The following is a 26,220-nucleotide window of genomic DNA, read 5'->3' as shown; positions in this document are numbered from 1 at the left end:
CCTATCAAAGTCTTCACACTTGTGTCCCTGTGCTAATAATAAAAATCAATAGCAACTCGGTTCTGTAGCAACATATGACGGACAGACTCAACATCTGTTAATAAGCCAGAGAAAAAAAAACAACAGTATTTGTAGTATTACTTTGTTTAGTAAGCTAGCAGCCTAATTTACTAAGCAAGTTAAGAGCGTGTACTATTCTTACAGAAGAGATTAGAGAAGCAAAAATGTGTTATGCTGCATTCCAGAACTCAGCCTGAGAATTACAGTCTGCTGTGAGTTCTGCGTTACAATCATTTGACACATGTTGGGGTTGCGATTGTGAAAGTTGCCCATTTACAATTTTCATTGGCATTATCACAGCTAGTTGTTTTAAAAGCAACCCTTGAGCTTCCTGATGTTCGACTTGTTGCAAAATATTCTGAAGCCAATCAATCAAGTTAGTATTAAAGTTAGTGACTCTCTAGGACCCTGCAAGACTGTGGCAAGACTCCCACATCCTGACTGCCTTAATAGCCATCTCATTCATTTGCAAACAGTTGTCCCTGGGATACCTTGCCTGAGTCACAGAATCCGCACAGTTAATTGCTCCAGCCAACTGCTCATAGTTAACAGCAATTCCCCAATTAAGGTTTTCAATCAAGGCCACTACACATAGCTCACAAAAATCAAATAACCACATCATATACTGTATCAGTTAGTACCATACAAAGCAATAATTTCCAATCATGCAGTGTGAGTGTATAAGGCTCTGCCATCACTTCAAGAAGGGACATAGCAAATGTATTATGAATCCTCCCTTCCCGCACTGCTTTGCTTAACCCTTTAACAGCCTCGTATTGCACAGGCTGCCACTCTGCAGGTTGATTTGTCTGACAAAATACTGAACATGCCCTAGTGACTCCCAAAACCCATCACTTAAGTGTTTCCCACTTGCATTCCTGCCACCAATCCCTCAGACCCCTTTCACCCTCCCCCAAAATACAATCAATGCATCAGGAGAGACAAGGGGGTGGGGGAAAGGTCTAGCTCCTTTTCCAGATCTATAGGACCTGGATCAAAAGGTTTATCAGTGTCAATAAAATCATTGTCCGAGTTGTCCTGTTCCCGTGCTTGGTCCTGTGTTGTGAGGGTCGCTGCAGTCAGTGACAGAAGCTTTGGGGGCAGAGGAGGTGTGGACGGAATCGCCATCGCTGACGGTGTCTTGAGAAGAGTCGCGCTGTCGGTGGAATTTACAGCTTCCTCTGGTTTAGCACCGTTAGTAGAATTAGTCCACACTTGGCAAAGAGTAGTCAGAATTTGCCACCAAGGTGCTAAATGCATTCCCGACACGGAGTTCCCCTCTGCGGCAGCATCATACAATTGTCTGCTGACCACTTTAATTTCTTTCAAAGTCTCTAAAGTTTCTTGACTGCTCGCCTGTCTCAATGAGTACAGGTTTCTAAAGCTTCTTAAAATTTCTTCAAATATTTAAAATCTCTAAGGTTTCTTGGCTGCTCACCTGTCTCGATGCATACAGGCGTTATCTTCGGGGTTTAGGTTGTCCGCCTGGTCCAGAAAGCAAGACGATCGTTCAGCCAAGCCGTTTCCTCCGGAACGCAGCCCTCTTCCACGAGCTGTCTTTTTTCCGTCCTTATTCTTCCAAGGCTTCGGAACACCACCATAGGGGTCACCATTTGAGGAGACTGAGGCACGGACTCCCTGATCTGACTAGAAGACCCCACATGAGTCCATATACGTCTCTTTCTGGGGACGAAGCCTGATTCCCCATTACGGATTTCCCACAGCTCACCTCTCAACTCCGGAGGGATTTATGGCCGGCCGGCTCCCGTTTCCTTTCAGCGGATCATTCAAAGTTCTGTGGGATTCGCTGCGTGTCGCTCATATAGGCGATTCGAGAGCCCTTCACGTTAGATACTTAAACGCATCATGTCGGGGTCACCAATTTGCGGTGAATGAAGAGACGGGACGCAGCTTGATGCAAGCAAATGTCCCTTTATTAGTGATTTTCTTACAATTATATACGTTTCTGCCTTCTACATATTACACACTGATTGGTTAAATCTTAAGCGTAAAAAACACTGATTGGTTGATATTTAAGGCACACCGTTAGAACAATAGGAACTTACTAGTTTATCTTGACATAGCAATAATTTCTATTCCAAGGTTAGGGAGTTTCTTTCTACGCGGCTTTCTTAATTACATATTGGCGCCATCCGTTCCCTTATCTGGCTACTTGTTTCTCTGTCCGTCTGGTTGCCTCCTCAACTGTAACGGCTCAGGGGTCTGCAGTTAGCTTGTTCCTTTGTTCCCAGGGCTTGTGCCCTACAAGTTCTAACAAGTCTCTATTCATCAGGCTATCAGTACTTGGGCTCTTGTCCTTGAGGCCTTGTCCTGCACACCTCCACCATTACCTCCTGACCTTGTTCTCCTAATTTCAGGCATTCAAAACTTGGCACAAAACCAAGATGAGTCGAAGCATGAGATCAGCTCCCAAGTGGATGCTATCACTGTTGGCACAGCCTCAGTGGTCAACCTCACTGCAGGTATGTGGAGGGTTGGAGGAGAGGGTTGCCCCTGTCTCTGGGAAAGCCTTGGTCTCTCTTGCCTGGCTGAAGGTTGCATCTCCTGCCCTCCTCTATCAGAGACTGGAGGAGCCAGCCTGCCCTAGCTAGAGCTAAATCAGCCCTGACTGCTGCTAATGTACTTGTAGAGCCTGACATGCCCCCGCAGCTTGCCCTGCCTTTACATCCCCCAACATCTCTGTGTCCATCCCAGTCCTTCCTCCTAGTCCTTGGCTGACCTGCCATCCTCTGAACCCAGGAGTGTTGTCCAGTCCCTGCTATAGCTCTAGGTACAGCCATGGCATGGTGCAGCTCTCCTTCCCCAGGGTCTACTGCCCAAACTCAGCTGATGCAACTGTCTTTTGGGCTTAGGAGCCAGGGTGTCTCCTGCTCCTGGGAAGGAGGACCACATTGGTGACAGGCACAGGGATGCTCTTGGAGCATCACTGAAACACATCCCATCCTGACTTGTCTCCTCCCTGTGCAGGGGATCCAGCACAGACTACACTGCCATGGGCTGTGCCATCACCACCATTTCTTCCAACCTGATGGAGATGTCCAAGGGCGTGAAGCTGCTGGCCGTGCTGATGGAGGATGAGGGAGGGAATGGGTGGCAGCTTCTGCAGGCAGCCAAGAACTTGGTGAGTGCTGTCTCAAACCTGCTGAAAACAGCACAGCTTGCCAGTGCTGAGGTGAGGGGCAGGAGGGGGCATGGGTCTGAGAGATGGGTAGAAGCCAAGGGGAACCATCAGGAGAGTTTTTAGGGCTGGCTCATGAGCCTGGTGGTTTTGCCTCATTCCTCACAGCCTTGCCAGAATCTCCTGCAGACTGCTGGCCTTGTGGGACAGGCCAGCAGGGAGCTGCTGCAGCAGATTGGGGAGAATGACACTGACCCTCAGTTCCAGATGAGTGCACCTGATGGCACCCAGGGACACCTGCTTCCTATCAGCCTTTGCATGGGACTGGCAGGAAAGCTCCAGGCCAAAGCTTGGCCTGATGAATGGCAGGGATTTGGCTGAGAGAAGGGACAGGCCATTGCACATTTCTGGCCTTAGAGCTGCTGTGATATAATGCCTCTTATCTTGTGGATTCCCATGTAGATCCCAGAAAACCAGCGTGCTTGGATCCTGCCTGCCTCTGACCCAAAGATGGTAAAAGAGGGCTGTAGGCATGGCTTGGAGGTCCTTGCCCTCTCTGATGTGAGGAGTGCTCCTCTGGGGAAGATCTTCTGAATTCTTTGGAGAAGGACTCTTGTCAAAAACCTGCTTTTCTAGTAGTCAGATCTCAGAAGTCCATGCGCTCAGGTCACTGCTTGGGCAAGTGCTGCCCCAGGAACCCTCCCTTGCAGCTGCCTCAGTTCCTGCCTGCTGCCTCCTGCTTGTGGTCAGGAGCTGTCTGCTTGCCCCCATCCAGGAGCCAGGGTGACTGGAGCCTCATGGGATGTTTTTTGGTTTGGTTTTTTTGGTTATTTTTATTGGGTGTGTGTGTGGGGTTTTTGCTGAGCTGGCTTCCAGCTGGCCTGTTTTCCCACGACTGCTGCTTCCAGCACAAGGAAGGTAGCACACTGCTGGGGAGGGGGATCCAGCCATAGTATAGGCCAGAAAGGAGGAGTTTCCATTCACTGCAGCCACGCGGCCTCAACACGAGTGGAAAAGCCTGGACAGAGAGCCAAGGGGAGTGGAAAAGCTAGCGCCAGGGCAGGGGGCCATGCACAGCCAGACAGCAGTGTCAGGATAGGGCAGCCCCAAGAGGCAGATTTAGGACCTGGAAGATGATTTTGCACACGTGTAGGGTGCTCTGCACTGCAGCTTCCAGACCGGAGTGTATCTACTTCCCTACCTGGGCTCCTCTGGTGGTGTGGCTGCTCCTTTGAGACCACAGTTGGATGCTGTGGTCTGGGGACTCCGGAGCTGGGTGTGCTCTCCAGCCTCTCCTCCTGTCTGGAAGGGTAATGGTTTGCCATGGGAGTAGTCTCAGCTTGTGGATGATGATGGAATGCTGTGACATTTTTGGTTTGGAGGCCAGAGGCTTAGCTACCACAGGGTGTGGGACCACTCACTGCAGGTCTGGGTCTGGTGCCCAGTGGGGAAGCAGTTTGCTGCATGCTGGTCGCTGCCTATTGCGTGCTGGCTGGGTGGTCCCATGCCTTCCCTGCTGCCCTTGGGGGAGAGGAGAGGCTGGTTGCTGTGTCATACCCTTCCTTTAGCCCCAGGAATGACAGCAGAGATGTAGCCTGTTGCTAAATAGCTGGCATGCCTGCAGTATAGGTGACCAGTGTGGGCAGCAGCTCCTGCTTGCCTTTTGCTGGTGGGGTGAGCCCATGGGATGGCAGTGCCGTGGGATGGCACTGGATGCTGCCCACAGTGCAGCTGTGCCTATGGCCAGCTTGTGTCTGTGGTTTTGCCAGAGCCCAGCATGGGGTGCAAAGCTGGGCAGTGCTGGCAATGCCTCACAGCAGGTTGTCTCTGTGGTGTGGGTTGTTGCCTGGGGAGAAGGCAGTGAACAGGTCATGGCTGTTGGGGTGATGCTGAGTGTTGCCTGAGCTGCTCCGGATGGTGGTCATGGCAGCATCCTGGCACAAGGAGATACCATGGTGCAAGTCATGGCTCAAAGCCAGGTTACAACCTCAATGCTGGCTGTCACAGATGGTAGGGATGGGTTCAAGGTGTTGCCAGCCTCTCCAGGTGTTCAGTGCTGGGCTGGATGAAAGCCCCTCCTGCTGTTGGTGCTTCCACTGCTGTTCCTGTGCTGATCCTTTCAGTCCCTCCTCAGGACATGCTCATGCAGCTAGCAAAGGTGGTGGCCAGTGCCACCACTATGCTAGTGCTCAAAGCCAAGAATGTGGCTCAGAAAATGGAGGACTCTGGGCTGCAGATGCAGGTGATCACTGCTGCCACCCAGTTTGCCCTCTCCACCTCCCAGATGGTGGCCTGCACCAAGGTAAGTGGCATTAACGTTTGCCTCTGCATGGCTGCAAACATCACCTGGGTGGTGGCAGCTCTAGCTGGTGGGGTTGTAGGTGTGCCAGGACCACATGTCCTCAGGTGGAATGTTAGGCAATTGTCACTCTCAAATGCTGAATATCCTCTTTGGAGGAGCAGAAGTTGGGGATAGTTGTCCCTGCATGATTTCTACAAGGAGCATGCCACATGCTGCCCAGCCTTTCCTCCTTCCCTCCAGGTAGTGGCTCCCACAATCAGCTACCTGGTCTGCCAGGAGCAGCTGATTGAAGCTGGCAAGTTGGTGGCCAAGTCAGTGAAGGGCTGCGTGGAGGCCTCCAAGGTGGCCAACTAGTAATGACCGGCTCCTGAAGCAGGTGGGGGTGGCAGCCACAGCCATCATGCAGGACCTAAATGACCTGCTGCAGCATATAAAGCAGCATGCCACGGGTGAGCAGCCCATCAGGCACTATGACCAGGCCACTGACACCATCCTCAATGTCACCAAGAACATATTCAGCTCCATGGGTGATACGGGTGAGAGTGGCTGATGGCACCCAGGGTAGAACATGATGGGTGAGGAGGTATCAGGAAGACCGTGGGACTTGCTGATGGGTTACCCTTCCTTTCTTTCTCAGGAGAAATGGTGCGTCAGGCTTGTGTTTTGGCCCAGGCCACTTCTGACCTTGTCAATGCCATCAAAGCTGACGCGGAGGGAGAGATGGACCTGGAGAACTTGCGCAAGCTGCTGAGCACAGCCAAGTTTCTAGCTGATGCCACTGCCAAGATGGTGGAGGCTGTGAAGGTTTGTGGTGCGCAGGAAGATGGGCACTGGCTCCAGCCCCCCTCCGATGCCATTGGCTTGGTGCTGCAGAGGGGTCAAGCAGCTTCTGGGTTAGGGAGCAGTTCCCAGAGTAAGGTCCTACGCTGAGCCAAGGACCTGTGCAATGGAGCGGGGCTCCTCCTAAAGCTGCAGGTAGTAGCAGAGGAGCTGTTAGCTCTCCTGCAGCTGAGCTGTCTGGGAGAGGCTTCGGGCATATCCTTAGCATTGTAAGCAGCTGGGCTGCCTTGGGGGGTGTTTCCTGGCATCAGGCCAAAGCACAGCCACTGCTGTCAGGACAAGGGACCTGATGGCCCCTACAAGGTGTGATGGGTTTCCTGCTTTCTCCAGGGAGCTGCAGCCCACCCGGACAGTGAGAAGCAGTGGCTGCGCAAGGCAGCAGAGGGGCTCTGCATGGTGACCAACACCGCAGCTCAGAACGCCATCAAGAAGAAGCTTGTGCACAAGCTGGAGGTGAGACACTGGCCAAGGGGCTGTGGAGGGTGAGCAGGCACGGTCAGTGAATGAGACCTGGCTGCGAGCCCCTGTATCTCTGAGCTTTCTGGAGGGATAAAGTCCTTTTCACGTACAGTATCCATGCTGCATCCCACAGAGACCTGCTTCCTTCCCTTCCTTTGTGTGCACTGTGATGCTTTGGGATGCCGGGCATCAAGAGTGCTAGGGATGCTCCGTTGTTGCAGGTGTAGGCATGGGAGAAGAAGCTTAAGGGGAGCTGGGCCCTGGTGCATGGCAAGGAGGCTCTGGGGAAGGCTGCCCTGCTGCTGGTGCTAACCTATGCCTCCCTCCACCAGCACGCAGCCAAGCAAGCCACCACCTCCACCACCCAAACCATCGCAGCTGTGCAGCATACTGCTGCCTCCAACAAAAACCCCGCTGCACAGCAGCAGCTGGTACAGAGCTGCAAGGGCCCAAGCCAGATCCTGGCATCTCCTGCACCACCTGTCCCTGTCCCTTCTCCCATCAGCCACGCCAGAGCTCCATGCTTGGCCTCAGTGGGCAGGCAGACCTTGGAGTCCTTGTGCGGCTCTCCCAGGAGCCAGTCTTCTGGTCACTGGTCCCAGATTAGATCCATGGGGAGTACTGTCTCCTCCAAGCTGAGCCTCTCCAGTGACTCTCCTCTCTGGCAGGTGGTGGCAGAGCAGATCCTGATGCTAGTGCAGGGCGTGTGAGGAAGCCAGTCCCAGCTGGACAGCCCCAACTGACTTATTGCTGCCAGCCAGAACTTTCTGTATGTACTCATACTATCTGGAGACTCCCATGCTAGCTCCAGCACGGGTGTTATAGCTTTCATACCATGCTTGGCCTTCCTAAGATACTGGGAAACCTACTGCATGTGGGTGGCAGAGAGATGCTGCATGTTTGTCCTCTTCTCATGGCTTTTGGCCCTGCAGCCTGGTGTGAAGATGGTAGCTGCAGCCAAGGCCACTGTCCCCACCATCACAGACCAAGCCTCTGCAATGCAGCTCAGCCAGCATGCCAAGAACTTGGCCACAGCTCTGGCCGAGATCCGTATGGCCACCCAGAAAGTGAGAGGCTGGGTCCTGTTGTGCTGCAGAACCCCAGCTATGCAGAGCAGGGTGGGGATGATGGGGGCAATGGGGACAGCCTGGTGGCAGGTCATGGTCTCTGCTGCAGCAGGATGAGCTCAGCAGTCACCCTGCTCACCTTCCCTTCTCCCCCATTGAAGGCTCAGGAAGCGTGTGGACCCCTGGAGACAGACTCTACTGGGTCTTGTGCAGAGCCTGGAGAGGGACTTGCAGGAAGCTAAAGCAGCTGCCCATGACAGCAAGCTCAAGCCTCTGCCAGGAGATATGGTGAGGATGTGGGATGGATGCTGTGTCAGGGTAGCTGCTGGAGTGGAGGCTGGAAATACAGCCCACCAGCATGTCCCCACTCCCTCCCCCCCCCTCCCCCCCGATGGAGAAGTGTGCCCAGGACTTGGGGAACAACATGAAAGCCATCAGCTCTGCCATTGCTCACCTGGGAGAGGTGGCCCGGGGAAAGGAGAACTATACAGGTACTGGCCTCTGCGCTGGGGCTGGGAGAGGGGAGAGGGCTGTGCTGGCAGCAACTGACCTCTCCATCCCTCCAGGGATTGCTGCCTGAGAGGTGGCCCAGGCCCTGCGCTTGCTCAGCCAGGCCTCCTGCATTGTAGCAGTTAGCACCCCTGACTCGCAGGTGCAGAGTGCCATGCTGGAGTGTGCTGGCAATGTCATGGATAGAGCCAACAACCTCATCAAGGAGACTCAAAGAGGTGGCTAAGCCCGGTGATCCAGAGAGTCAGCAGCACCTGGCTCAGGTGGAGGGAGCCCCAGTGCCCCCTGCCAGCTCACAGGAAGGGCATGGGGCTGGCTGGGGGGATAGTGACCAGTCTTTGCTTCTCTACAGGTGGCCAAGGCAGTGTCACAGGCCCTGAGCTGCTGCATCAACTACCAGGACAGTGGGATGTGGATGCTGCCATCTGCATAGTGGGAGAGGCCAGCAAGAGGCTGCTTGTGGATTCCGTGAGCTGAGCCGGGTCAGGAGGGTTAGGGGGGAAGTCTTGTAGGGATGCAAGCCAGTCCGTCCACACTGAGTTCCTCTCTAGCGTGTCCCCAAGTAGGTGCTAGATCTTCATCATCCATTTTCATCCTCTTTGCTCCCTCTTCTAACCCTTCTCCCTGCCTCCGGTTCCTTCCCAGCACCAAGAGCTTCCAGGAAGCACAGAGCCAGCTGAACTGGGCAGCCATGGGGCTCAACCAGTCCGCCAATGAGCTGGTGCAGGCACTGTGTGGCACCTCTCAAGACCTGGCCACATCCTCCAGCAAATTTGGGCAGGACTTCAAAGAGTTCCTGCAAGTGGGAGTAGAGATGGCCAGCCAGTTCCCAGTGAGAGCAAATGCCCATTGGGGGATCCTGGGTACAGTGAGAGGTTTGGGATGGCTGGGAAGGCAGCTGACCACAGGCAGGGTGGCCGGGCAGTGGTGGTTAGGGTGGCTGTGGCCAACGCAGCCGGTGGGATGGGGGTCTGGGGCTGTGCAAAATTGCAGCAGCAGGGGAAAAGTGGCTTGGGTTGGATCAGTGAGTGTTGCTGCCTTATCCTTGCTGTTGGTGGATGAAGGGAACTGACTCAGCTTGGAAACCACCAGAGAAGACCAAGGGTTGGTGTGGAGCTTGGAAACCTGTTGCAGGTAACTCTTCTTGGCTCCTTGCAGAATAAGGAAGACCAGGTACAGGTGGTGTCGAACTTGAGCATCTCCATGTTCTTTAGTGAGCTGCTGCTGGCTGAAAAGGCAGTCTCTGCCAACCCTGCAGCTCCCAACCTCAAGAATCATCTGGCAGCAGCAGCATGGTAGGGAGGAACCGCTCCCTGTGAGCTGTTTACTGTAGCAGTGGGACTGGGTGATGGAGCCAGTGTTGATCCGTGGGTGTGTCTCCCCTGTCCCCAGCAGGGCCATGACTGACAGCATTAACCAGCTGATCACCATGTGCACCCAGCAGGTGCCTGGCCAGGAGTGTGACAGTGCCCTGTGGGAGCTGGAGGTGAGAAGCCACATCTTTCCAAGGCAGTGGAGGGGCTGAGATGGTTGGGTGTTGAGATGGTGAGGAAGGGGCAACTGTGCCCCACTGTGAGGGGTGGGAAGGAGCAAAGAGGAGGTGCAAGTGGAGGGCATGGACCCTGGATGTTACACCTGTGTCCCTGCAGACAGTGAAGGAGCTGTTGGAGAGCCTCACCCAGACCATCAATGACATATCCTACTTCAACTGCCTCAATAGCCTCATGGAGAACTCCAAGGTGAGCCCTGAGTTGGGGGCAGAGGTTTGGGGAAGGATGTGAGGACAAAAGGTGCGACGAGCGAGGGAAAGCAAGCAGCCGACTCAATGTGAGTGATAAAGCAAGCTTCTATTTATTACGGTGCGATTATGTCTTATATACAGTTCCAGTTAATTATGCCTACTAGTCATCTGCTGATTGGCTAAGCTCTAAAGGGTTACATTTTCATACGTCCTCCTACTTGCGGTTTCTGCGGATAGCTAGCTACATATTTTTTTTCCTCTCTTGTCTACGCGAATTCCTCAAAGTTATTTACAACATTAGGCACAAGGTCAGTGTTTTTCTCAGCTTCCTTATCAGCATGCCTCAGCATAGCTGCAAGGCCTGCTTCAGCTAACTTACGCTAACTTTGTTTCACAAAGATCTTTAAGGGATTCATGGCCATGATCACACAGCCATTCCGCAACAAAAAGGAAAGGTGGTTCCTTCCCTGTTGATGAAGCACGGTGAGCTCTGAGCCTGGGAGCACTGTGGGAGTGGGAGGTGGTCTCAAATTGGTGCATGGTGTGTCCTGCAGGTGCTGGGTGAGTCCATGGCTGGCATCTCCCAGAATGCCAAGAACAGCAAACTATCAGAGTTCAGCAAGTGCTGCCTCCAAAGCTCTCTGTGGGCTGACAGAGGCAGCTGCACAGGTGAGATACACTTGGTCCCAGCCCCAAATGTTATGCCTGGTGTATAGTTGCTGTACACACCCCTCCCCTGCCCTTCTAAGCCTGGCCCTGTGGGACAGTGCTGCTAGTCTCTTCCCCAGCCCATGCCTGCTCTGAGCCTCCCCACTGCACACAAGCTCTCATTATCTCCCTTGTGCTTCCAGGCTGCCTACCTTGTGGGGGTATCAGACCCCAACAGCCAGGCTGGACAGCAGGGCTTGGTAGACCCCACTCAGTTTTCCAGAGCTAACCAAGCCATCCAGATGGCCTGCCAGAACCTGGTGGACCTTGCCTGTACCCAGTCCCAGGTGAGCATGAGGTGGGGCACAATTACAGGCATTTTCTTGCACAGAAAGGGAGTGTGAGCCTAGCAGGAAGAACTGTGTCCCAAGAGTTGGCCAAAATTATGGGTGGTGTCTCATCAGGCCCTATCAGCTGTACTGGGAACTATCTGGCAATAGTGACAGTCCAGATGGGGGATGTATGGGTGTGCAGGACCATGATGATCCTTCTTGGGTCCCAAGTCACTGGTGCCTTGTGTGGGGCTGGCAGGAAGGGAGATCTGCAGAGATGGGGAGACATGGTGGTTCCTTCCTCACCCTGCTCTTCCCCTCAGATGCTGTCAGCAGCCACCATTGTAGTGAAGCACACCTCAGCCCTGTGCAACATGTGCCATCTGGCCTCCTCCTGCACCACCAACCCTGTGGCCAAGCGCCAGTTTGTCCAGTCAGCCAAGGAGGTGGCCAACAGCACAGCCAACCTGATGATCATCAAGGTGCAGTCTCCCTGCTGGGGTGCAGTGGTGGGGATGGGATTTGAGGCATGGTGGTGGCTGGATTACTGCCTTGGTCTCTCTGCATCAGGCCCTGGATGGTGCATTCAACAAGGAGAACCAGGAGTGGTGCCACACTGCCACCACCCCTCTCATTAGAAACTGTGGATAACCTGACAGCCTTTGCCTCCAACCCAGAGTTTGCCATCGTTCCTGCCCAGATCAGCCTGGAGGGTGCTGCAGGGGCAGGAGGGGATGGCCCAGCTGTGACAGTGGCTGCTGAAGGGTGGGGAGGAGCTGTGACACCCCCTGAGCTTGGGATGAGGCCCCAGTGTGGGGCTGGAGCTTGGGGGTATGCAAGCCTTGGGCTTCAAGAGGCTGCTCTGAGGTGAGGGTTGTGGGAGGGGGTAACTTCCCATGCACAGTCCCTCATGTGCATTGCCAGCCCATTGTCTCCTCATGCAGGGGTGCAGAGCCATGGAGCCCATCATCTCTTCAGCTAAGACCATGCTGGAGAGCTCTGCTGGCCTTATCCATGCTGCCCGCTCTCTGGCTGTCAACCTCAAGGACTCGCCACAATGGTTGGTGCTGGCCAGCCACTCTCACACTGTCTCGGACTCCATCAAGAAGCTTATCACCAACATGAGGTGAGGCAAGTCCTGCCCACTTGGCCATGGCCCTGTCCCTACTGGTGGATACCCCTGCTCAGGCTCTCCCCAGAGACATTTTGGCTCATCTTCTTGGCCGTTGCTGAGGGAAGGAAAGGGATGGGAAGGAAGATGCCATCCCTCATGCTGTACAGGAGCTGCTTTTCAAGCCCTGGCACAGGTTGATGGGGACACATGCTGGTGTGCCTGGGCTCTCACACCAGGTTGCCCCCAGCCCAGGAGAAGGGGTCCTGCTCCTCACCAGCACCAGCTGGGGCTGGGGATGAAGGGGTGGCATAGTGTCTGCCAGCACCAGGCTGATCTGTCTGTCATGCAGGGACAAAGCTCTGGGACATCGGGAGTGTGACAAGGCCATCAAGCTGTTGAACAGATGCATGCGGGAGGTGGACCAGGCCTCTCTCACTGCCATCAGCCAGCTCCCCAAGAAGATATCTCCCAGGAGGTGGGTTGGGGACATGCTGCTGCAAGCTCAACTGGGGTGGATGTCCCTCCCCTGGCTCTCAGCAGTGCATAGTGACCCCAGCCCCACTGCAGCCTCACACAATGACCTCTTTTTGTGACAGGCTTTGTGCAACCAGATGATCATGGCCGTTCAGGAGATCAGCAGCCTGACTGAGCCTGTAGCCAGTGCAGCACAGGCTGGGGCACAAGGTAATGCAGGGATGGGGAGCTGTAAAAGACTGCACCAGTGAGATCCACCATCACCACAGCAGATGTGTTGTCTCAACATTGCTATGGCAGGAAACTCATGCCATCACCACAGTGAATGATCTATATATATGTTGTTTAAGGCAGGAAGATAACACCACTGCCACTCCAGAGATTTTTCTATACATTGTTAAGGGAGGAAACAGACTGATGCCATGGAGCAACAGGGGAGGCTGATCCTGCAAAACTTAACCAAACCCCTGTGCATGCACCCAGACCTGGGGTCAGGGGGATCAAGGTTCCTGGAGGCCCCTGAGGACCACCTGATAACATTGAGTACATACATCGTTGCTGGGTGGAAGGTGTGGTTAAGCAGAACAGCTTGTAACAACTCTATAAAAGAATGGAACCAACTAACATCGGACAGAATGTTCCCCCACCAGACTTGGAAACGAATCAGACTGTTGGGACACCACAGCTCTGGGATGGTAGCTATTGCTGTCCACTCTTTTCTTTTTTTCCTTCTTTCTTTCCTTCCTTTATCTCTCATTCTCTCTTGCGGCGAATGAAGAGACGGGACGCAGCTTGATGCAAGCAAATGTCAATTTATTGTACAGAAGCACACGTTTTATACACTTTCAGAAGCTGCGCGTTTTAAACAGATTGGTTCTTGAAGCTAAGCCTTGCATACTAGGCAATCCCTGATCGGTGGTTAACCACCAGCAATTAACAACAAGGTGTTGCCTTTCCTTGGCGCCATCCGTCTCCCACTCCCCTGTGCTCTGTAAACACGCCTCATCATGTTAATTGTTGTCTAGACAAGCTCGAGCACATTCCCCTCAGCTAACTGATTGCCACGCATGGTCCTAGTTTGCAGCCTGCTCCTGCACTCTCTCCCTTTGCATTTGCAGATTTATTGTTGGGCAAATAAAGTTCCTTGGCTCTTGGCTCCGTTTTGAGTCTTAATTCTGTTCCCGAGAATACAAACAGAACCACGCTCTGGTCTCAGACTGGTATGCGACAGGAGCTGCTGCTGAGGTGCTCAGTGCACATGGAGGAACTTGCAGTGGGAGGAGAGGCACAGGGAAGGTGCTGGTGCTGACACTTCTTCCCTCAGTGTCCCTGATGGTTCAGTACTTTGAGCCATTCATTATAGCAGCTATCGGCACTGCCTCCAAAACGCCCAACCACCAGCAGCAGATGAACCTCTTGAACCAGACCAAAGCACTGGCTGTCTGCCCTGCAGATGATGTATATGTCCAAGGAGGTTGGTAGGAACCCAAAGGTAAGCAGGAGGGGCATGTGTCAACAGCATGCTCCCCTTCATGTGTGGGTGCTGCATGAGCAGCTTGGCTGCATGCCATGTGTATTCTAGACACAGAAACCTGGCCAGGGCTGCCATAAGTGTGTGGCATCCCCAGCAGGAGATGAGCTGCTGCCTGCTTTCCCTCGCTTTGACTCATCCTTGCAGCAAGCTGTCCACACCCAGGAGGCTCTGAAGGAGGTCATGCAGATGCTGAAGGAAGCGGTGGAGGACCTGACCACCACCCTGAATGTGGCAGCTAGCGCTGCAGGTGTCGTGGGGGGCATGGTGGACTCCATTACCCAGGCCATCAACCAGGTGAGGGGAGCACAGAGAGGACCTTGCCAGGGCTGGGAGTAGAGGAGAGAAAGTCAGCCAAACCTTACAAGGTCTCTGGGCTGGGGCTGGAGCCAGCCTCTCCTGATGGTCTCCTGCAGCTGAATGAGGAGCCAATGGGTGAGCCAGAAGGGACCCTTGTGGACTATCAGACCACAGTTGTAAAGATGGCCAAGGCCATTGCAGTGACTGTGCAGGAGATGGTGAGTGCAAGCAAGCCTGTCACCACAGAACAGTGCTTGCCACCCACACAGGGCAACCACCTTCCTTGCTTGTCCATCCTAGAATAGGGCCCCTCCACCTCCTGCTCTTCTTCCATCAGCAGGTCACCAAATCCACCACCAACCCAGATGATTCGGGAATACTGGCTAACCAGCTCACCAATGACTATGGGCAGCTGGTGCAAGAGGCCAAGCCGGCTGCACTCACCACTGAGAAAAAGGAGGTGCGAGCATGGGGTGTGCTATGGGGCAGAGCAGGGTCTGCTGGGGCATGAGAGCAGAGGATAGGGGCACTCAAACCTCCTGTTGGAGCTGGGAGCAGGCAGCATTCAGACCTCCCTTGCAACACTGTGTGGAAATGTGGAGCAAAGCCTTATTTCTTTTTTCCTCCTTCTGAGTTGGGAGGATGGGGAGAGAGGAGCTGGGTGGCTGGTGTTTCCCAGCAAGTATCACAGATGTGGGGCTTAGTTCCTAGCTGACACTCTCACACATCTTCCCCTCCAGATCAGCTTCCACATCAAGTGCCAGGAGCTGGGTCATGGTTGCGCTGCCTGGTCACTAAGGCTGGAGCCCTGCAGTGCAGCCCCAGAGATGCCTACACCAAGAAGGAGCTGATAGAGAGTGCGTGCAAGGTTTCTGAGAAGGTGAGCAGCCCAGAGAGAGGTGCAACGGTGTGGCAAGGTAGGAGGGATGCTGGATTGAGCCATACGCCCTTGGGCCATCGCACTGGGTTCTGCCCTGGTCCTGTTGGGCTCTCTTGGCTCTCTGGCCCAATTCAGCTGATGGGGTGGAGGATGGATCCCCCTCTCCAGGCACTTGTAACAGCAGCTTGTGCTGTGATGGGTGAGTGCAACATCCAGGTGCTGCCTGCTGACATGCTGATGATGTCCCGCCAGGGAAGACTAATCTACACACTGGTGGCAGCCCAAGGCCCTCCAAATCAGTTCTTGCAGTGATAGTTGTAGCATTTGCTGTGTCTCTAGCCAGCCTGCAGCTCATGCTGGGTGATCAATCTCTCCTGTACCTTTTGCTGGCATGATGGAAAGCATCTTGTCCATCAGTCAATCTAAAGAGCACGCCTTCTGAACAACAGACAAAAATATGGCTAAAAAAGCTAGTTGATAAGGGTAGAGTAGCAATGCTTGTAAGCAAGGTTACAAAAGAAAAACAAACACTTGTTCATAGTGCCTGGCACATGTCTGCATGCTCAGGGCCTCCTACAAGTCCTTCCTTTGCAATAGGAAACATGTTCTCCTATGAGTGCTTGCCCAAGTACAGAAATTGAGTTGAGTAGTTAAAGAAGGAATGATCTGTGATGTTCTCATGTCCGTTGTGCAAACCTTATTAATTTGGAAACTAGCAGAGTCCAATATCTCCTGGACTCCCAAACATGATAGGTACAAAGTAAAATATATGGAAGCTAAGAAGATGCGTCCAGACCACACAATTCCCGATTCCCTTCCTTGCTGTGAAGCAGCTCCGTCCTGGGGAGATGTCAGAAGAGGTATGCGATGGGGATTGCCTGAACCTGCTCTGCTCCCCCAGTCACTCTGCTCTTACCCTGCAGGTGTCTCATGTGCTGGCAGCCCTGCAAGCTGGGAACCATGGGACACAAGCCTGCATCACAGCAGCCAGCACTGTTTCTGGCATCATTGCTGACCTTGACATCACCATCATGTTTGCCAGAGCAGAACCCTCAGTTGGGAGAACTCTGAGACCTTTGCTGACTGCAGGTACCTGGGTGCCTCACCCACACTCTGCTCAGCCAGAGATAGGGGGGCAGGCTACGTTCTGCAATCTCTCGTCTTTCTGAGCTGTGCACCAGCCTCAAGGAGAGCTTCAGGTTCAGGTCACGCTGGCTTTGTTTTCCCTCCAGCTCATACATACAGAAGGCAGGGTCTAGAGTCTCTCTACACCCCAAGGAGCATGTGTGTGCGTAAAGGGCTGTGTCCTCTCTGACTCCCTTCTCCCTAGGGAGGGCATCTTAAAGACAGCCAAAGTGCTGGTGGAAGCCACCAAGGTGCTGGTGCAGAATGACATGGCCAATCAGGATAAGCTAGCCCAGGCTGCTCAGTCCTCTGTGTCCACCATCACCCACCTGGCAGAGATGGTGAAGCTGGGTGCTGCCAGCCTGGGATCTGGAGACTCAGGTGGGATGGGGTGTGTGAGGTGACTGGAGGCTACTCATAGTTGGGTTGAAGGTGGTGTGTGGTGCTCTGGACTGGACTCTGTGCGTTGTGGAGAGGGTTGGCTGGGCTTTGGGTGGTGCTGGCTGAGCTGGACTCTGTATATACCATGTGCCCTGGTGTCCTGGTTTCAGCTGGTATAGAGTTAACTTTCTTCTTAGTAGCTAGTACAGTGCTGTGTTTTGACTACTGATGTGAGAACAATGTTGATAACTGCACTGATGTTTTTAGTTGTTGCTGGGTGATGTTTATACTAAGTCAAGGACTTTTCGGTTTCTTGGGCCCTGCCAGCGAGAGGGCTAGAGGGGCACAAGAGACTGGGAAGGGACACAGCCAGGTCAGCTGACCCAAACTATCCAAAGAGGTATTCCATACCATGGGACGTCATGCTTGGTATATAAACTGGGGGAAGAAGAAGGAAGGGGGGAACATTTGGCATTATGGTGTTTGTCTTTCCCGAGTAACCGTTACGCGTGATGGAGCCCTGCTTTCCTGGAGATGGCTGAGCACCTCTCTGCCCATGGGAAGTAGTGAATGAATTCTTTGCTTTGCTTTGCTTGCATGCGCAGCTTTTGCTTTACTATTAAATTGTTCTTACCTCAACCCTTGAGTTTTACATTCCTTTCCGATTCTCTTCCCCATACCTCTGGGTGAGGAGGAGTGAGCAAGCGGCTGCGTGGTGCTTGGTTGCCGGCCGGGGTTAAACCACGACACCTGGGGTGTCCAAATTTCCCGCTGTTTGGCCACACCAGCCCCAGCCTGAGTGTGACCATAGCCAAGCTGTTGCCCTGGTCTTGTTCTCCCACAGGTAGTCCTTATCAATGCTGTGAAGGATGTGTCCAAGGCACTTGGGGACCTGATCAATGCCACCAAGGTAGCTGCTGGAAAAGCTGGGGATGACCCTGCTGTCTGCCAGCTGAAGAACTCTGCCAAGGTCTGAGCTGGACATGATGGGAAGGAGGGGATGGGGCAGGGGGTCTTCTCTGCCTGTCTGGGGGCAGGAGGAAAACTGGGGGGCAGTCAGGGCAAGGGGGGGGAGGAAGTGGCTCATAAAAGGTGGAGTACAACATGCAAAGGAGGCATTGATGGGAGAACAAGATGCGGTGGTGTGAGTAGAGTATGGAGATGGGGCAGTTTTGGACCAAACCATGGGGAGAGGGACAGATGCTGGTAGCAGCCCAGAGCTTGCGTGGGGCTTCACCTGGTGCTCTTCTCCATTCCTCAGGTGATGGTGACAAACATCACTTCCTTGCTGAAGACAACGAAGGCCATTGAGGATGAGGCCACAAAGGGGATGCGGGCACTGGAGGCCACAATAGAACACATACGCCAAGAGCTGGCAGTGAGTACAGCTGTGATGACACAGTTGCCGTCCTGCCTGCCAGCTGCCCCCATGCCTCACCAATGCCTCTCACCTCACAGGTCTTCTCCTCCCCTGTGCCTCCTGCCAAGGTCTCCACCCCAGAGGACTTCATCCATATGACGAAAGGCATCACAATGGCCATGGCCAAATCAGTGATCACTGGCAACCTGTGTCAGCAGAAGGACATCACTGCCACAGCGTACCTGAGCGGCTGTGCCATTGCAGATATGCTGCATGTCTGCAAGGTATGGCAGGGGTCAGCAGGGGACATGGGTCTAACATGAGTTTGTGGGGGGCAGTGTGCACCCCGTAGGGGAGGTGCCTGGATGTGAATCAAGGTTTGCTGCCTCCAGGCTTCAGGAAGCCACCTACCACCCAGAAGTGAGTGGGGATGTGTGGCAGCAGACACTGCGCTTTGGCAAGGAGCACACTGATGGTTACCTGGAGCTGCTGGAGCATGTGTTGGTGGTTAGTGTCCCCATCCCAGTTTCCAGGGTGTGCAGAGGCTGCCCGTGGATGCCAGGGTACTCCCCAAACCCCCAAGGTTCTGCACCTCCTCCCGCTGAGGTCTTTGCACAGCCCCCTTTGTTGCCTGTGCTGGCACAGCATGTGGCTGAGCCCCTACCATGGAAGCAGATGTCAGAGAGATGAACAGACTTTGAAGAAAGGTGTTTGGCTAACAACAAATGGAGATTAACTGGCTGTAAACAGGTGGAGACTGGTAATTTGACAACACAGGAGCAAAAGCCTGAAGCAGCTTCCAGTGAGAGTGGTGGGAGTAAAAGACTTCAGCCAGTGGGAGAGGGACAGTGCCCATGATGGTAGAGGTGATGACTGCAAGTGCCAGTTGTGCCCTTTTGATCCAGTCTTCCTCTAGCTTAGTCATCCTGAGGACTTCAGCTGACTGCTTTAATTAACTGTCCTACAAGATGAATGTAGTTTACAAGAAGCAAATTAATACCACCTTAACCAAGAGAGTGGCAGAAAGGATTCAGTGAGGTCCTCCCAAACAGTTTGCATTCTTGGTGAGACCACAAAGGTGGAGTCAAGGGTGCTGGAGGGATGCATAGACCCACACCTACGAAGCTGCAAGAGACCTCAAACTGGGGTCAGGACAAAGACTGAGGGCAAGTCAGCTCTGCAGCAAGGTTTCACTAAGCTGGTTAGAAGGGCTTGGTAAGAGTGTGCCATTCAGGTTTGTGGATAACTGGCTAGCTGAAAAAAGGTCTCATAGACATAGTCCAGCTGGCTGGACAAAAATGCACATCACTCTCAGCTTATCTGAAGTAAAGCAAAATACACTGTCTTTGGCTGTCCTTGTTACACAATAACAGGAAGATTTTGGTGGGAAAAGAATGTTGCAGGTGGGAACAGAAAACTACAGAAGAGAAACTAGGGGTGGGCTTGGTATTTAGGCAACTAACCAATAATGAGCTTAACTTTTGTAATATGTATGAGCTAATTATAACAAGGCATAAAAGGTGACTGTAAGAGACAATAAACGAAGTCTGCTGATCACTCATATTGAGTGACTGTGTCTTCCCTCCGTCGCGACAGGAATGTAAAACTCAAGGGTTGAGATAAGAACAATTTAATAGGTAAAGAAAAAGCTGCACTCGCAAGGAAAACAAAGCAAGGAATTCATTCCCCACTTCCCATGGGCAGACAGGTGTTCGGCCATCCCCAGGAAAGCAGGGCTCCGTCACATGTAACGGTTACTCAGGAAGAGAAATGCCATAATGCTGGATGTCCCTCCCTTCCTTCTTCCCCCAGTTTATATACTCAGCATGACATCATATGGTATGGAATATCCCTTTGGCTAGTTCAGGTCACCTGTCCTGGCTGTGTCCCCTCCCAATTCCTTGTGCCCCTCCAGCCTTCTCACTGGCAAGGCCTGAGAAACTGAAAAATCCTTGTCTTAGTATAAACATTACCCAGCAACATCTAAAACCATCAGTGTGTTATCAACATTGTTCTCACACCAAATCCAAAACACAGCACTGCACTAACTACTAAGAAGAAAATGAACTTTATCACAGCTGAAACCAGGACAACATAACACATCAACATGCAAAACACCCACCTCTCAGTGTAACTGAGAGCCCAGTAGGCTCTGGTTTGAGTAGACTTAGCTTCTCTCCGTGACAGGAAAATAAGTGTCATGAAAACAGTGCTTTTAACAAGGTAAGTAGTAAAGTAAACATTGGGGAGCATATCAAGTGGCTACAGATGTGGATTTCTGTTCCTAAATCTTTGTTTCATGGTATGACCTTGGCTAAATCAGATCCTACACCAGGGGTCCTCAAACTACGGCCCATGGGCTGGATACGGCTCCCCAGGGTCCTCAATCCGGCCCCCGGTATTTACAGAACCCCCCCGCCGGGGGTTGGGGGGGGAACCAAGCAGCCGCAGGTGACTGCCTGCCCCTTCATCCGCGCCGGCCCCCTGGTTAAAAAGTTTGAGGACCCCTGTGACCTACACCTTCATTTTCTGAGATGTTTTCCCACCTTTTGGAAGATAGCATCTAAGAGCAAAGCATCATCACTGCTGCAATTCTATTGCCTTATGAGTTATTTCTCTTCTGATTCTCTCTGGTGAGCATATTTCTACTGCACAAAGCTTGCAGTCATTTTCATTATTTGTCCGTCTTTTGATTGACAAGCCATTTTCTGGAAACTACTGTCTGTCTGTACAGGCACTTAATATATCTGATGTTTATAAGATGTAGGTGATTTTACCAGTCTTTGGGAACCCTGAAAACCTGTGAATGGAATATGCTTTCCATCCTTGTTGATAACAAACTGTTTCTGTATCTTATATTGTTCATTTTATGCTGCATTCCCGCAAGTTACAGTTTCTTAAGTTTCAGAGATGGATTGCAGCTGGGTCTTTGGGCTTTCTTTATTATATTAGTATCAATGTTGCCATATTGAAACCAGGGAAAGTTTAATTACTGTAATAATTTTCGTATGTGGAAAAGTAGTCAGTTCCTTTTGGATCTAAACACTCTCAGACTTTGAAGAATTCTAAGTGGAGCTTTTGTTCATAAGCTGGTACATCTGTAGTTTCAATGTAAGAAGCCTGGAACTTCCTACTGTCATGGGTCTTGAGGTAAAGGTCTTCTTCCCTTCCTCATTTGACCTGGATGATCTTAAATGGACATCAAGACTGTCTAGACACTGGATCTGCATAAAATCCTATTTTCTGGACTATGGTAATTCTGTGTTCCTTACAAGCTTCCTCTTATAAGCATGCCTCCGAATGGCATTTCTTTGTAACTCAAATCTGAGTTTTATTTAAAATCTGAAGTGGAAAGTGTATTGGGTTTGTGTGGCAAGGTTTAGGCAGCAGAGGTGCTACAGGGGTTATTTCTGTGAGAAGCTGCTAGAAGCTTCCCCTGTGTCCGATAGAGCCAATGACAGCTGGCTCCAAGATGGACCCACCACTGGCCAAGGCCAAGTCAATCAGCGATGTTGGTAGCACTGCAGGGATAACATATTTAAGAAGGTGGAAAAGTTGCTGCACAACAGCAATTGCAGCCAGAAGAGAGTAGTGAGAGCAACAGCTCTGTAGACACCAAGGTCAGTGAAGGAGGGGGAGGAGGTGCTCCAGGGTCCAGAGCAGAGATTCCCTTGTAGCCTGTGGTGAAGACCATGGTGAGGCAGGCTGTTCCCCTGCAGCTGATGGAGGTTCACAGTGGAGCAGATATTCACCTGCGGCCCATGGAGGACCCCATGCCAGAGCAGGTGGATGCCCAAAGGAGGCTGTGAACTTGTGGGAAGTCCGCCATGGAGCAGGCTCCTGGCAGGACCTGTGGACCCCATGGAGAGAGAAGCCCATGCTGGAGCAGGTTTTCTGGCAGGACTTGTGACCCCATGGGGGACCCATGCTGGAACAGTCTGTTCCTGAAGGACTGCACCCCGTGGAGAGGGACCCACACTGGAGCAGTTTGTAAACTGCAGCCCGTGGGAAGGACTCATGTTGGAGAAGTTCATGGAGGACTCTCTCCCATGGGAGGGACCCCACACTGGAGCAGGGGAAGAGAGCGAGGAGTCCTCCCCCTGAGGAGGAAGGAGCGGCAGAGACAAGGTGTTATAAACTGATCCCAACCCCCGTTCCCCATCCCCCTGTGCCACTCAGGGGAAGGAGGTAGAGAACCTGGGAGTAAAATTAAGCCCGGGAAGAAGGGAGGGGTGGGGGGAAGGTATTTTTAAGTTTTGATTTTAGTTCTCATTATCCTACTCTGATTTGAATGGTAATAAATTAAACTAATTTCCCTGAGTTGAGTCTGTTTTGCTTGTGATGGTAATTGGTGAGTGATCTCTCCCTGTCCTTATCTCAGCCCATGAGCCTTTCATTATATTTTCTCTCCCCTGTTGTCATGTGAAATAAGGGGAGGGATTCTTTTGACCCCAGGTATTTGATCTGTCTATTAGTGCCCCAGGAAAGCTGAGACCCTTATGCCCAACCAGTCTGTCAGTGTCCCGTTATAGGGCCCCTTCACTGAACAGTCCTGCTGGATCGGAGGGTGATTCAACTGACTTGTTCAGGGAAACACACCAACAGCATAAGGGGGACCCCTCAGCAGATCTTCCCACTTTATTTGGATATGTTGCCCGCTGCTGGCAACTGCTAGCGCCCACAAAGGACTCACACTAACAATTTACAGAATAAATAACACTATTTATTATAAAACCATGACAAGTTAAGATTCGTGATTGCCAGTGATAGGGACTGTCTGCAAAAACAAGCTTGAAGTGATACACAACCAAACTATATACAACCAAAATATTAATCATTAATAACAGCTAGTGTGAGTTAGTTATTTAGTGTGCATAAGACAAAGTTGTTACCCAATAGGCATCCCTATGGGGAAGAAGACAGGTTCAGCCTGTCAACTGATCCCAGAAGTTACAATGGAGTCTTCCCTAACTTCCCCCCTCATTCATTCACTTTTTATACTTTTCTTTACTCTCAGGTGGAGCTTGAGTGACTCTAGTCATACATTCTTTCATTAATGATTGGTGTAAACTTCTCTCGCTGTCATTTAAAGACATAGTTGATAAGAAACAGAAAGCGCATGCTTGGTGAGGGGTGGTCATGCCTTGGAGGTGGGTAACTTTGGGATGGTGGTGTGCATTAGTATTATAACGAGATTATAATGAGCAAGGTTCATCTAAGGAGAATAGTTTCGCCACAGTTGTTGGCCCAGCAACGGTCATCTTCTCATATATTTTCCATTTGACAGCCGCTATGCAGCTTATCGGCTGTATGGTACCATCAAGTTCCCAATGCCACAGGGTCTCCACTCCGCTCCACCCTCCACTGCTCCTCTAGGCTAGCAGGTTGTGTTGCCTAGGGAACCATGGTGGAGTAGATTCCATGCATGCCAGCTGTCAGAAAGTGGCAACTGTATTTTACCCTAAAAAGCTTGTTATAATACTACAACTTCTGTTAGGTCCCAGTTTTCTATAATTTCCCCCTCCAAGCAATTTTCCCACACCTGTCTAGTTGAGGAGGGGGAGTGATAGAGTGGCTTGGTGAGTACCTGGTGTCCAGCCAGGGTCAACTCACCACAGAAAGTCAATTACTCTGCAAGCAAATGACATTAAATAAAGAGTCCAGTCTCAATTTTGTAAAAATAAGCAACATCCCCCAAATTCTCTACTCTTTTTTTATCTACAGTTTCCCTGTAGTTCTCTCCCCCCATTTTGATCAGTAATTTGATCCATTACATATCAGCTTCTTTAGGTTTAACTGAATATTCAGCTCTATAATAAACACAGTTTCAGGTTTGTTCTGCAAGGCAGTATTTGGATATACACAATTTGAAGAGATTCTGTATGTAAGTTTTTTGCTAGCAGTAGTAAAGACATCATGCACTGTTATACCTGATTGTTGTAGATCAACAGATGTTCAAAATTAACTGAGGTTTGCCCTTAGTTACAGTTAAACACCTTTCTCTGCCTGAACATGTACTGAAAAATCATAGTTCTTTCTCCTTCTAGACCCCCAGCATCCCACACCACCTTAGAGTACAAATTCAGTGAGTTGGAACAACAGGAATTATTACTGATGCTCTGTCTTTTTTTTTCATATTCTCCAGAATGCCTTCTTTCATGTATCCTGGTTGCTCCTTGGTTTTTTTTTTTTTTTGGTATATTGATGTGTAATCTAGTTTCTTGTTTTCTGTGGAAAATTAGAATGATCAAAATGTTGAATAAGTGCAATAATATATTTCTGAGTTTTGTAAAAGGGGTTTTAATATGCAAGAGTTTAATTTAGAGCCCACTGTTTCTTCATAACGTACCTTGTAAAAACTTATTACATTTCCCTCTGGTGGTATGAATTGGTAGTTTAAAATACCTTTTATATCGTAAGGAAGACATTGCTTTGAGGAATTAAACAGAGGAAATTCAGTTAATGCAGCAATGATATTACAGTTAAATATCAATGTGAAATTAAACAGCATTTGCTGCTCTGGTTGAACACACTATTGTTCAACTGATAGAAATGAGTTTAGTTGGAACAATTGCCAAACAAAGTTTGAAATAATCTGTAGTCAGTTACCTGTCTTAAAAACTTCCAATACGATCCTTTGTCAAAAAAGTCTTCCAATATGGTGCTTTAGAAGAAATAATTTAATTTTAAAGACCAAGATAACAAGAATAGTCATCCTTTTTCATGAGCACAAACAACGTGCTTGCAATAAAACATGAATAGATATAATGTGGTTTGTGCTATTTGTATAAAGGGCTTGAAGCTGCAGTAATCTATCTCTTGCAGATAGATTTCCATTCTCATGAAGAACTCACTATAGATTATGACTACAAGTTCAGTTTTTAAGTTGTTTTATTTTACCCAGAATCCTTTTTGCCCATGTGTACCTTTCTAGAATGCATAAACAGAAAGAAATAATGAACAACCAACAATAATGTGCCACATTCCTCACCAAACCACAGTTTCTTATTATGCCATGAAACTCCCCAAATACACTAGGTTCTGCACAAATGTTTAGGAATATGCATCCCTGCCTTAAGCAGATTACCTATATTACTTTCTCTGAGAAAACAAAGTGGAACTTTCTGCTAAAATCTGAAATTATTCAATCTGTAAAATTTTATCTTGTAGTTGTGTTCACATTACTTGGCATGAGTTTACTCTCAGTGGTACTAGTTCTGTATCTGCATCAGTACGCTGCTTTTAGTTGGTTGGCTACTTTATAAAAAAAAAAAAAAGAAAAAAATCATTTGTGCCATTTTCTTCTCTGGCATAGCATGCCCACAACCTGTAGCTGAAATAAAAACCTTTCTCTCTGTCTACACCTAGAAGCAGAGATTTCATGACATACAAAGTGACCAGTGTGGGCCATGCTTTCTCATCATGTGTTAGGCTAACTGCTGCACAGCCTTTCTCCCTCAACCCCACTCCCATACTCAGCCCCCATATGCAGATCATGATTATGTGTGACTGGGGTTCATCTATAATATCTACTTAACCCTGTTTGTTTTTTTTTATGGGTACAGATGCTTAGCAGTAATGAGCCATATTTTGACACACATTGTTTCTTTCTTGCTTATGCTATGAAAAGAGAAAGTCAGCATTGGCTGCTGTTCAGAGATTCTCCCAGGAGAGGCAGATGAGCCTGTCAAGCTCCTGGTTTGGATGTAGAGATGCAATTCAGTGGCTCTCACCTCTTCTCCTCCTGCTGTGTTAGCTTCCTCTTGCACAGTGTGGCACTGCTCTTCCCTCCCCTCCTGCTTCCTGTGGGGCTGTGAGCTGCGGACCTTCTGTGCCTAACACAGGGGTCCTTCACAGGGGACAGTGTGCAAGATAATGCTCTTGCTTCCTCCTTTTCCACCACACCCCTTTGCCTGATTCAGATCAGGCAAAATTGCATCCATCACATGACATCCTG

At 50.8% G+C, this 26,220-nt stretch overlaps 1 pseudogene; it reads left to right on the top strand.

The window, feature by feature from the left end:
* LOC130142104 (talin-1-like) overlaps positions 1–26,220 on the top strand; it is a 54,051-nt pseudogene that overhangs the window by 16,702 nt on the left and 11,129 nt on the right.

Source organism: Falco biarmicus, chromosome W, assembly GCF_023638135.1.
Source record: "Falco biarmicus isolate bFalBia1 chromosome W, bFalBia1.pri, whole genome shotgun sequence".
Lineage (NCBI taxonomy): Eukaryota > Metazoa > Chordata > Aves > Falconiformes > Falconidae > Falco > Falco biarmicus.
Note: the sequence above shows the minus strand (reverse complement) of the source record. Positions and strands in the feature narration are given on the sequence as shown.